This window comes from Nicotiana attenuata, chromosome 5 (genome assembly GCF_001879085.1).
Source record: "Nicotiana attenuata strain UT chromosome 5, NIATTr2, whole genome shotgun sequence".
In the NCBI taxonomy this organism is placed as follows: Eukaryota; Viridiplantae; Streptophyta; class Magnoliopsida; order Solanales; family Solanaceae; genus Nicotiana; species Nicotiana attenuata.
Genome location: NC_031993.1, coordinates 14,254,201 through 14,268,052, shown reverse-complemented (window position 1 = coordinate 14,268,052; position 13,852 = coordinate 14,254,201).

Genomic DNA, 13,852 nt, shown 5'->3' with positions numbered 1-13,852 from the left:
AGGTCTAGTACATAGCATAGCATACATAAGACTCCCTACAGCAGAAGCATAAGGGACCGCCTTCATCTTTTCTGTCTCATCAGTCGTTTTTGGGGACTGATCTTTTGACAGAGAGATTCCATGTCTAAAAGGGAGAAACCCTTTCTTGGAATCTTGCATGCTAAACTCGGTGATAATAGTATCAATATAAAGTGCTTGGGACAAGCCTAATATCCTTTGCTTGCGATCTCGCATAAGCTTGATCCCAATGATATGTGCTGCCTGTCCCAAGTCTTTCATATCGAAATGCGAGGACAACCATTCCTTTACTGAATTCAACATGCTCACATTATTTCCTATGAGCAAAATATCATCTACGTACAAAACCAAAAATATAACTTTATCTCCATTCCACTTCTTATAGACACAAGACTCATTTTCACATTGATCAAAACCGAAGGTTTTAATCGATGCGCCAAAATAAGTGTTCCATGCCCTAGAAGCTTGTTTCAATCCATAAATGGATTTCTTTAGTTTACACAACATGTGCTCATTGCCACTTTTTATGAAACCAACTGGTTGTGCCATATAGATGCACTCATCAAGACTTCCATTTAGAAAAGCAGTCTTGACATCTATTTTCCAGATCTCATAATCGTAATGAGCAGCAATGGATAAGAGAATCCTAATGGATTTAAGCATGGCTACCGGCGAAAAGGTTTCCTCATAATCGATCCCTTCTTTTTGAGTAAACCCTTTTGCAACAAGCCTAGCTTTAAAAGTTTGTACTTTTCCATCCACTCCTCTTTTTTTTTATAGATCCATCTACAACCTATGGGTTTGACTCCAGTAGGTAGTTCTATAAGATCCCAGACTTGATTGGAGTACATGGACTCCATTTCAGATTTCATAGCATTAACCCATTTATCAGCATCTGTATCATGTAGTGCTTTGTCATAATTAATAGGTTCTGTATTAGGCTCTTCAGGGATTCTATCATAAGATTCTCCCAAGAGCGCAAAGCGGAGAGGTTTTCTAATAATTCTCCCACTACGACTAGTCACTACATGTGGAGGCTGATTTTGTTGTTGAATCACAACATCATTTTCTGGAACTGAAGCCTCAATGTTATCCTCCACACCTTGCGGTGCTGGGATATCATTAACTTCTTCCTAGAGTGCAGGCTGCATAACAATTTCAGGTTGTTCAACAATCTGAGGTTGCTCAACATTACTCCCACTACTTTGGGGTAGTGAGATGTCAGGCAATTGCTCTTGTGCAATCTGCTGCCTATTGACATTTCTCCCACTACGATAATGCAGTGGTATGTCAATGCTAGCTTCCGGAATATGTTCTAGAGATGAGTCTTTAGTTACTCCATTATTTAATTCCTGTAAAACTAGTTTACTTCTAGGAATATGGTTCTTTAGATAGTCCTCTTCTAAAAAAATAGCATTTGTCGTAACAATTACCTTCTTTTCTTTGGGACAATAAAACAAATCGCCATTAGTTCCTTTTGGATATCCAATAAAAATGCATACTTCTGTCCTTGATTCCAATTTATCCGCTTTCCCTTTCAGCACATGAGCTGGACAACCCCAAACCCGAATATGCCGTAAACTTGGCTTGCGCCCAGTCCACAATTCTACTGGAGTTGAAGGTACTGACTTTGAAGGAACCAAATTTAGAATGTAGTTTGTTGTTTCTAAAGCATATCCCCAAAAGGAAGAAGGCAAATCGGAATAACTTAACATTGATCTAACCATTTCCATAAGGGTCCTATTTCTTCTTTCTGCCACACCATTTTGTTGTGGTGTTCCTGGGGCAGATAATTGAGATGTAATTCCATTATCTGATAAGTATTTTATGAATTCCGCAGAAAGGTATTCACCACCACGATCAGATCACAATGTTTTGACATATTTATCATGTCGTTTCTCCGTTTTTTCGTCTTAAATTCTTTGAATTTCTCAAAGCATTCAGACTTACGTTGCAACAGATAAATATATCTGTATTTTGAGTAATCATCTGTGAAAGTCACAAAATACTCAAAACCACCTCTTCCTTGTATATTCATAGGGCCACACAAATCAGAGTGAATTAATTCTAGCTTATCACTGGCTCTATTTCCTTTTGAGGGGAAATGTCTCTTGGTCATTTTGCCTTCTAAACAAGATTCGCATGTTGGTAGTTACTCCACTTTTAATGAACTCAAAGGTTCATCAGAGACCAATCTCGAAATCCCTATTTAGATTTATATGACCTAGACGTAAGTGCCACAAATAAGTTTGACTCAATTCAGAAATACGTTTTCATTTATGTGGTAGATTAATGTTATTTAGTTCTTTGGGTTGTTGTAGCACATGAGGAGATATATCAAGAATAAAAAGGTCATGTACTCTAGCAGCAGTGTAGATAAAACGCTTATTAAACTTAATAACAGCAGAGTTATTAGCAAAATAAACATTATAACCAGCATCCATTATTTTCGAAATCGAAATCAAATTCCTTCTAATAGAAGGTACATAGAGAACATCTTTTAGAACTAAAACTCTATCACTACTAAAAGAAACTCTAATATCTCCTAAAGCTAAAGCTGGTGCTAGCTCGCCATTGGCTTGAAAAACGCAAACTTCATTCTCACTTAGCCGCCGCGTTTCCTGAAACCCCTGCAAAATAGTGCAGATGTGATTAGTGGCTCCCGAAACTACACACCAAAACATGGTAGAAAATGCCGCTAAACAAGTTTCAACGACATTTAAATCTGAATTACCTTGCTTATTCAACTTTGCCAGATAGGCAGGGCATTGCTTCTTGTGATGCCCAGGTTGCTTGCAATGATAGCACTTGCCTTTGGGCTTTTTCACACTAGCCGCACCACCAGGTGCCAAAACCTTTTGAGACTTCTTCTTTTTCTTATTGCCTTTCGACTTAGACAGCTTTCTCAACATTGAGTGCCACAACTGGAGCTTGTTGTTTGATAATAGATTCTGCCGCTTGCAGCTCATTCAACAATTTCTCTAGTGACAAATTCATTTTGTTCATATTATAGTTCAAGCGGCTCCAAGGACCTCCAGTTCATTCAGAAGACTCATCATCTTCAGAACATGGTCCCTGACCGATGATCCTTCAGCCATCTTGGTGTTCAAAAGGGCTTTCATGGTTGTCTGCTTAGCTGCACGATTTTGCTCACCGAACATCTCTTTGAGACTTTCGAGCATATCATAAGCAGACCCCCATAGACTGATGCTGATGTTCCAAAACATTCGCCATAGAGGCAAGAATGTAACATCGCGCCATCTCATCAGCCTTAACCCATTTGTTATAGGCCTTAACCTGATCATCAGTAGCATTTTCAGGTTTTTCTGGGCACTCCTCAGTGATTACAAATTTGTAACCTTCAGCAGTTAGGACAATATGAATGTTCCTTTTCTAGTCAACATAATTTGGTCCTTCTAACTTGTTTTGGTTCAAAATTGAGGTAAGTGGTTGAATGGAGACATGGTTAATCTGAGAGATATTCACATTAAGTAGATCATTAGTTATGTATTTAGAATAATTAAATTCAAAACAGCACATTACACATATAACCATGCTCATTGAACAGCTAGATTCGTTAGAAAAACTTAACTATTCATGCAAAATATATGAGTGATGTAAGATATTAACCCCATAAATTTAAACAGGACCAACTCAGATGGAGAGTAAACTGTTTATTTAAGATAGGTAAATATCACTTTTATAAACTCTAGTTTCATTCAATCAACATGTAACTCAGTTGGAGAGTTAATACAAGTAATGAAATAACTAGAGGCAAAACTACAGTAATCATTTATAATGAATTTATCCGATATGGAAGAAGACCTATGTCAACATATAAATTCATTATATTACTGTAAAACATGATTGGAAACGATGGTAATTGAACCCTACCATCACAAATTTCTTTTAATTTTTTATAATTAAAATTTTTTTCCAGAAAATAGAAAAATGGCCAAAAACCCATCTAAACGACCTCGAATGCCCAAAAACCGACATACCTCATGGGCTTCAGCCGATGACTATTTCTCACTGGGCCGTTTTCGATGAACCTACCAAATTTGAGGTCAATCGGAGTTCGACAGAATTTTAGAATTCTAAAATCAAGACCAATTTCTAGAATTCAGTTTTGGCGTTTTAAGGGTTTTTATTATTTTGACTTGTTCAAATCACATAATATACTAATGTATGTTAACACATGATTTCAGAACTCAAAATAATATTTTTTTATTTTTATTTAATAAAAACGTGTTTAGACAGAATTATAAAAACAGTATGTTTTTCACTAGTCAAAAACGCCACTGTTCATAATTCTGTATATTAATCCAAAATTACAGAACTAATATCATACAAAACAGCCAAGTTTTTATCAATATAACACTGTGATTATGGATAAAACGCAATTAAAACAGATTAATGGAATTAATTCACTGTTTGTGCATATGTATATTAACTCATATTACAGAATTAATAGCAATCAAAAACAGTCACGTTTTTATTAAAAACCAGATTGCTCTTTATCAAAAAACGTAATTAAATAGATTGTCATATAACACCACTGTTTATACAAGTGTATATTAATTCATAATTTCAGAATTACAGAATTAAGATACTAATAAATATAATCATGTTTTTAACATAGAATAACCATCCCAAACATGTATCAATAAACAACACGTTTTAATATTACTCTATGCATGTTGTATTACATTATCTAGTTAGATGTAAGACGGCGTCTGATACCAATTTTTAGAACATGCGCAGCGGAAGCAAGCATACAAACTAGGCATCTAATACATGTAAACTAGACAACGCATTAATAATAGGATTAGAATCACTAACCTCTTGAAATAGTTGCACAAATCCTCCAAAGAGCAAGTATCCAGGGCTGCAGTCTTCTTCTATATGCCTGGTAAAACCTTTGGACGATTTTGCTTTTGGGTGGGCAAGAACAATACAACTAAAAGGTAAGTTATTAGGTGAAAATAGTCTTCCTTTAATAGACCCGAAATTAAGCCACAATAGGGGCTCAAAAACGTGTAGGATTATGCAAGTAGAATCCTACTCTAACTCAAAAGGATAACTTTTCTCCCAAGCTACTTTTTATCCAAGTCTGTCCAGGTTTTTACTAGGTATAGCAGGGACCACAGAAATAATAAGAGGCTACCAATTATAGTATTAATTCGAAATTAGCATGAATTAATTCTTACCTTAATTAGTTGCAATTTATTCCACTAAAAAATTGCAATTGAACTCCTCAATATGAATTTCAAAAATTCATTAACACTTATTTTAACTCCCCATGTTAAGATTTCAAATACCAGTTAATTAAATTAAAACACTAAAATTAATTCAATTAACTAATTAAATCCTTTATAATTCCGCTTAAACCATTTCATGTGACGGATACAAAATCCACCGGCCGGGTTTTCACATGAAAACTTATAAGCTTACATAAATGGGTATTATCAAACTCAAAACCGAGTCATGGACTCTATCAACTAATTATTATTTCACAAATGTTTATTCATTATTGTCCAATCTATTAGGCATACACTAACTCTAAATAGAGTCGTACCTTTTGATAAATCAAAACAATAAACAAATTACATTGATCATAATAATTATATCAAGATTAGGAGTATAAGCTCATTTAATGAATTAGAGAAAATATTTTATATATTCAGTACAAAAACATCTTTTCTCTACTTGGTCCGTTCAATATACACTGAGTATACTAGCACAAGAAGTTGGAGTAAAACTACTCCCATAATCAAGACAAATTATACGATAATCTTGTGCTACAATCATCAAGATATTTTGTCCAATAATATCTTTGATTGTGAACATAGTTTATTAATTATAAGAACCAACAATTTAATCTTCTGTGCATGAGCTAAGACTCCATACACTAAATTGTCTACTACATAACTAAAAGGACACACATGTAACAAATGATCTATTTAAAATAGTACTTTATTGAATTGAATAAATTAAATAAATAATTGTTCCATAAAGAATAAAATATAATACTATGTCTAAACCGCATGGTTAATAGTATATCCCAACAGATCAAATATTCTACCATTTTTGAGCGAATAATATGAGCAAATACTTTGAAATTTTATTCAATTTGCCACCTCTAGCTAGTGCCATTGATCCAGTGGTCAAGCTTGAGCAACTACAATTTAGCATTAATCAACACGAGATGGATATTTTGGACTGCAGAATTTGGTAGTTCGGTCAGCCTACAATAAATTTGTGATTGTCTCAATGGATGATAAAGTTGAATGAGGCCAATGAACATTAAAAGAACAACAACGCTATGATTCCTTGGGTTTAAGTGGCCTCTAATTTAGCATTGAACTTACAAATAGCTTGCATAGGCATTGTGGTGGCATTTGGTTGGCCTTGAGTGTTGGTAGCCTCTAATTTAGCATTGAACTTGTAAATAGCCTAGCACTGCCAATTTATTGCTCATAGTTACTAATTACTCAAAAATATATACGAAAAGGTTTTTCTGCCGCACTCATTTTGGCCACAATTGCCCAAATAGGTTAGTAAGGTAAAATCACACAAAAATTACGGTTTCTCTGCGAATTCTTTGTCAAAACTACCCTTCCCGTTAGGGTTCTTCTTTATTCAAATGAGAGATAAAATTTCTCTCAGCCATTCAATACTTCGTTTTCCCAATACATGAATAATATCAAAGCATGCACACCTCTCTCCCATAAACATTTAACAACAGATATTTTTTTTTATCTTTTTTGTAGTATACACGTATATAATTTCATCTATGTACATACATCTAATTATGTGTATTTCGTATACCTTCGTATATTTTATCCCCCTTCAAAACCCTAATATTTAAACAAACCTAGAGATACCTTATAAATAAGAATATTGACGGCTGCACACAATATTACATATTTTTTCTTCATCTCTTACTCTCTTATGTTCTTCTAAGTGTGATTGAATAGATTAAGGAATCTACAATGGTTCAGTTGAAAAAGAATAGTGCTTCAAAATATATGTTGTATTTTTTGGTAAAAGGCCAGGAATATACTAGTCATGGAGTGAATGTTCTCCTATGGTTATTGGGGTTAAGTGTAGCATCTTCCAGTCTTTTAAATCTTATGATGCGGCCATATTTGCGTTCAACGAATTTGAAAAATCAATTAAAAGTAAAAATATTCTCAAATCGATGGTGTTTATTGTATTTCGTGGTAAGAAGTAAGGATTATACAAATGTTGGTCGGAATGTGCTAATATGATTGTTGGTGTCGAGGGTTGCTGCTTCCAAGCTTTCTAATTGTGACGACCCAAAGGGGTCATCACCTGTATTCCTACTCACTTTGTATTTCTGGGGCCGTAAAAACCTCACTCGGGGGTTGCCTCGAATTTGTGTGCGCAGTCCGGGCGCGTAGCCGGAACGTTTAAATATGAAATTGTGAGAAAGATAATAAAATTTTGATGTTTTAATTGATTAAGTTTGACTTCGGTCAACGTTTTGGGCAAACGGACCCGGACTCGTGATTCGACAGTCCCGGAGGGTCCGTAGAAAAATATGAGACTTGGGGGTGTGCCCGGAATCAAATTCCGAGGTCCCGAGTCCGAGGAATGAATTTTTACATGAAATTGTTTTCTGAAAATAATTAAAGAAATTGGAAAGTGATATTTGTTTAGAAGACTGTGGTATCAGACTCGTATATTGGTTCCGACGCCCGGTACAAGTGTTATATGTGGTCTAAACAATTGCTATAAAGTTTGGTTTAATTTGGACGTCATTTGACGTGTTGTGAGCTAGAAAATATAAACTTGATGTTCTATGGAAATTGGAAGGAAATCATGGGTATTGAGGCCCAATTTGATGATTCATGATGTTGATTGAGCGATTTGATCACACGGATGAGTCCGTAGTATGTTTATGAGTTCATTTGCATGCTCGGTTTGGAGCCCCGGGGGCTCGGGTGAGTTTTGAGTGGGTTCCGGAAGGTCTTAGGCTTAGAAACATTCTGAAGTTGCAGGTTCAGGGGTTGCAGGCCCCCAGCGCGCCCGCGGTCAATTCCGCGCGGTCAGCGCTGGAAGCCGCGCGGCTGCGGTACTTTTCTGTGCGGTCCGCGTGGCTTGTGTTCAGAGGGCCAAGGGGTAAGTTGACCAGAGCGGCCGCACACCAAATCAGTGCGGTCCGCGCTGGGTAGGTTCAGAGAGTCTTTTTCCCTCCCTTCCTCGGCGCGGCTGCGGGGCATTTTTGTGCGGTCCGCGCCGGGTCTTCAGTAAAGTATATAGAGTCGGGATTTTCAATCATTTTTTTTTCACTTTTTCAAACCCAAAACATAAGTGGCGATTTTCCAAACGATTCTTCTTCTTCAAAACGATTGGTAAGTGATTTCTAACTGATTTTCTATACTCCTTAACATCTTTAAACATAATTTCAACTTCAAAACAAAGATTTTAATGGGGGAATTTGGAAATTTAGGGTAGAACTAGGGTTCCTAAATTTTGGGGTTTTGGACCTCAATTTGAGGTCTGATTCCAAAATAACTCACATATCTGAGTTCATGGGGGAATGGGTAATCGGTTTTTGGTTCGAACCTCGGGTTTTGACCATGTGGACCCGGGGGCATTTTGGGAATTTTTGAGTAAAACTTTGGGAAATTCATTTTTCATGCATTCAAATTGATTCGCTTAGCAGTTGTTGATACATTTGAGTAATTTGTGATTAAATTCGAGCGGTTTGGTGGTGAATTCGAGGGGTAAAGCTATACTAGAGGATTGAGTTGAGTTTGGAGCATTCGAGGTAAGTGTTTGATCTAACTTTGGCTTGAGGGAATAGGATTAGAGTATTGTTTGCTAATTGCTAATTGATGAGTACGGTGTATAGGCATGGTGACGAGTATCTATATACTGGTGTCTAGCATGACCGTGAGTCCTCAGTTGTGCTTATTTTAATTTTGTTGTGACCCTTCCTTGTGTAATTGATGATTTCTATATAATGTGAAGGGTATGAGAAAGAATTATGACTTGTGAACTCTTTGGAGCGTTGGCTCGGATGCTAAAGTAATTGTTGAGTAAGAAATGAAAGAAAGAGAAAGAAATGTGATTATTCCCTTGTCGGGCTGTGTTCGTATAGTGATTTTCTCCCTTGTCGGGATGTGAAAGTTATTGTTGTTGTTCCCTTGCCGGGATTTAGCTGTTTACTTGTGTTTTTCCCTTGTCAGGACTTCTATTACTGTTTGTCTATCCCCTCGCCCCATTGTTTGTGATTGTTGCTTGGGTGAGGAAGAGTGATAAAGCACGTAGGTTGATGCCGTGCACGATTTGTGTTGAGAATATATTATTGCACGAAGGAACATTCCGTGCCATGTTTTGATTATTAATGCACGAAGGGACATTCCGTGCCATGTTTTGATTAGCAATACACGAAGGGACATTCCGTGCCATGTTTTGATTATTATTGCACGAAGGAACATTCCGTGCCATGTTTTGATTATTATTGCACGAAGGAACATTCCGTGCCATGTTTTGATTATTAATGCACGAAGGGACATTCCGTGCCATGTTTTGATTAGCAATACACGAAGGGACATTCCGTGCCATGTTTTGATTACCATTCTCGTTGACTTTGTAGTTGTAGCTTTTCATTCCTAATTATTGACCTTGTATTCTAAACTGCTACAGCCCCTACAACATGCTCCCCTCCCTCTTGACTTGTTAAATTTCTGTATTCTCTTCTATTGCGTATATATATATATATATTTGAACTGCACAGGCTTGTTTGGTAGTCCGGTCTAGCCTCGTCACTACTTCGCCGGGGTTAGGCCAGGCACTTACCAGCACATGGGGTCGGTTGTGCTGATGCTACACTCTGTGCATCTTTTTGCACAGATCCAGGTGCTGGAGCAGCATTTGAGTAGCAGTACCATTCTAGGAGCGAGTTTCCAGTCCAGGGACATTCGAGGTAGCATTGTTGACGTCCGCAGGCCCGGAGTCCTTTCTATTTTATTCAGTTTGTTATCGTTGTACCGTAGCAGACAGTTTTATGTTTCATTCACACCTTGTATTTAGTATTTCTCTAGACGTTCGTGAGTATTGTGACACCAGTCTTGGGTGTTGGATTGTTAAACTTCCGCATTTCTTTTAGTAAATTTTATTTGAGACTTCCTCCTTATTCGTTAAATGCTTCATTGTTGTTAATATTGTCGATGTTCGCTAAAAGAGGTATTCGATATTTGGCTTGCCTAGCTCCTATTAGTAGGCGCCATCACGACTTCCGAGGGTGGGAAATCCGGGTCGTAACACTAGTGTTATGATGAAGCCTTAGAAGCCTTCAACGAATTTAAACAAGTTGTTCATGGGAAGAGCCATCTTCAAGCTCGGCCATTGAAGAAAGTGTAGAAGTGGTAACAAATAAATATGCTGCAAGTGTTATTTCATCTGCTATGTTAGCTGGAATATTCATTGGGAAGTTATCAAAAAATTCTGCAAACTGATTATATTAATTTTATTTCTTATTTTCCTCTATACTAGAAAAGCGTTTGCTATAAGTTTGGTGTGCAAGAGATGGAGACTTTGTTTTGTAATATTTATATCAAGTTATGTATGAAGTTGGACATGATTATTTCAAATTTAATTTGTTTATTATTTATGAAGTATATGACTTGAGCATATCTTCTTTAGCATTCCCGTTTGAGCCAAATTCTTTTATGTAAAAATCTACATTTTGTAGCTTTTGTATTAATCTGCATTTTGCCAGTGCTGTACATGCATTGTATTTCAATTTATGCTTGACAGTGTAAAAATGGTACCTCTAAATTACAGCTTCAAATATTTATTTCTTGCTTGTGATTTGCTGTTATTTCTAATAGTAATAATATTGATTCAATTTACTACAAAAACAACATATTTATTATCTTTGTCCAATTTCCGTAAAAGTAAAAGAACTCTTGTTATACATCAGGAACGCGTATTGCTAAAAGCGCAAAAGTTAGCATACACAATCTTTTTTCCACTGAAAAGAACTCTTGTTATACATCATGAGATATAGGGCACAATTACGAGAGGTAAGAAAATAAGAATTCCTTCTATACACTCTTTTACTTTAATCTCCAAAAATGCAAGTAACTTCCTCCAATCTCCATAAGCTTCGATTAGGTAAAGCATAGGAATACATAAATTTTTATCATAATTTATAATCAAAGCAAGCAAAAATATTTGGAAGCAGTGGATAAGGGAAGCAAAAATATTTTTGAACATCTAGCAAAAAATAAATATCAAAAGTAAAGGAAGCAGTGGATAAAAAAATATGAAATAAGCATAATTTTCATTAATTAATTGGTAATTTAACATATTTCAAATACTATTTGGATGTTAACCACCTAACATAAGATAATTTTAGCATAGCATAACATGCACAACAAAAGGACTTAAAATAATTTAACATATTTCAAGTTGATTCGTAACTCCAACTTTTGAAGCAACTAAAAGGGCTAGAACAACCATCCATGAAAAGTTAATATACCAGCCATGACCATCTCTTGTAACAGGTAATATTCACTTGAATATAACAACCAAAAACAAGCTATATTCACACCGAAGAGATATGTAAACGAAAAGCATTGAAAACCAGTTATTCACACTGGTTGGATGAAGAATCCATGAAAAGAATTTTTGGAAATCGAAATGGATGCATTGAAAACTGTAAATACTCCTTTGAAGAGTGTAAAAGGTTCCTTATAAATTGGGATTTTTACTAAATACATGGGAACACAAAAATTGCAATTAATAATACAAAGTTTGCACCTACCTATACAACCTAGCCCTAACCCTGAACCCTAAAATAACTCTATGGTATATTATTAATCATCTAAAACTATAAAGTCTACGGAAAAAAACAAATGGAAAGAACTCCAACAAATAAAATTATTGATGAACCTCTTCATGGTTCTCCAGTTAACCACAACATACTGTATCAAAATGTTAGAAACCAATTGAAGAAATTGAAGTATGAGGTGAACTTATTGCTGCTTAGGATGACACGTAAAATTAGCGTCGGCTATGTAAAAAGGCTTTTACTTAATTCCTACCTCTTACCGGCTATTACGAGATGTTGTAGGCACTACTCGCTGATATTGACCAAAATGAAGATAACAACAATAGCTAGCAGCTCCTCCAATATGTCGTACCAGCCGGTAAGAGGAAAGGAATCAAGTAAAAGCTTTTTACATAGTCGACATCAATTTCACGCGTCATCCTAAGCAGCAATAAGTTTACCTCATACTTCAGTTTCTTCAATTGGTTTCTAACATCTTGATACAAGATGTTGTGGTTAGCTGGAGAGCCATGAAGAGGTTCATTGATGGGTTTTGTATTGGAGTTCTTTCCATTTATTTTTTTCGCATGACTTTATAATAGAGTAGAGATTTTAGATGATTAATAATATACCATAGAGTTGTATTTATAGAGTTCTATTTAGGGTTAAGGTTAGGGCTCGGTTGTATTGGTAAGTGTAAACTTTGTATTATTAATTACAATTTTTGTGTTCCCATGTATTTAATTGGAATCCCAATTTACAATGAACTTTTTACACTCCTCAAAGGAGTATTTAGAATTTTCAACGCATTCATTTCGGTTTCCAAAAATTCTTTTCATGGATTCTTGATCCAACCAGTGTGAATAACTGCTTTTCAATGCTTTTTGTTCGCATATCTCTTTGGTATGAATATAGCTTGTTTATGGTTGTTATATTCAAGTGAATATTACCAGTTATAAGAGATGGTCATGGTTGGTATATTAATTGGCCATGGATGGTTGTTCTAGCCCTTTTAATTGCTTCAAAAGTTAAAGTTACAAATCAAAAAAAAAAAATCAGTATTTTGTTCTTCAGATTTATTCATATGTATATGAAAGGAATCATCAATAGAGTTGTTGTCGATGTTTATGGTGTTAGTTACATTGTATTTAATTATTTCGGTTATCAAAATTATATTGATAACTACAATAAATTATATTGCAGCCAGGTAGAAGAGTCCAAACTGCGAACTATTTCTCAAGGTGATGTGATCGAATATACCATACAATATGATAAAAATAACCGGGTTTTTTTTTTTTTTTTTGATTTCTAGCGTATGCTCAGACATAAAGCAAATAAGAGTTAATTTTATCCACGGTCATTGAACTTTTGTGTTTATTTCCCAAAAGTCACTTTTTTTTTTGTTAAGTAAAAATCATTCAACTTTGTGTTCATTACAAAAAATTCAATTTTCTTTCTTTTGTTACACAAAAATCATTTTATTTTGCTCTAGTTATCACAAAAGTCACATTTTTACTTGAAAAGTCTATTATGCCCTTGATATTATATACACCTTCATATTTATGTAAGGGAAAATTTCACAATAAAACAATTGGGCTCCCTACTTTTCAATTTTATAGCCCACATTTCAATTTACAACCAACTAGCCCAAAAATAATAGGCTAAGATTCAACATCCAACTCCAATAGGTTCTCAAAATTGCTATTTAATTTTTAAAAAAGATTCCTCAAGCTTTTAACTTAATTTTCGAATCAGTAACTGTGAACCAAATATTAGTTCAACAAACCAAATTCATTTGGGTGGTGAAAATTAAATTTTTAACAAGCTTAAATATGTGGGATTTAAATTTCGAATTTGATTTTGTGAGAAATTTGGAGAGGGTGTTATTTAAACTTGTTAGAAATAGTGAAAGCAATGGTTGTGAGAACACAGATTTAACTCCATAGCTTTTAGAAGCAATGGTTGTAAGAACACAGATTTTGAATTTGCTAGTGCTTTCAAAATATGTACAATGTGGGCTAG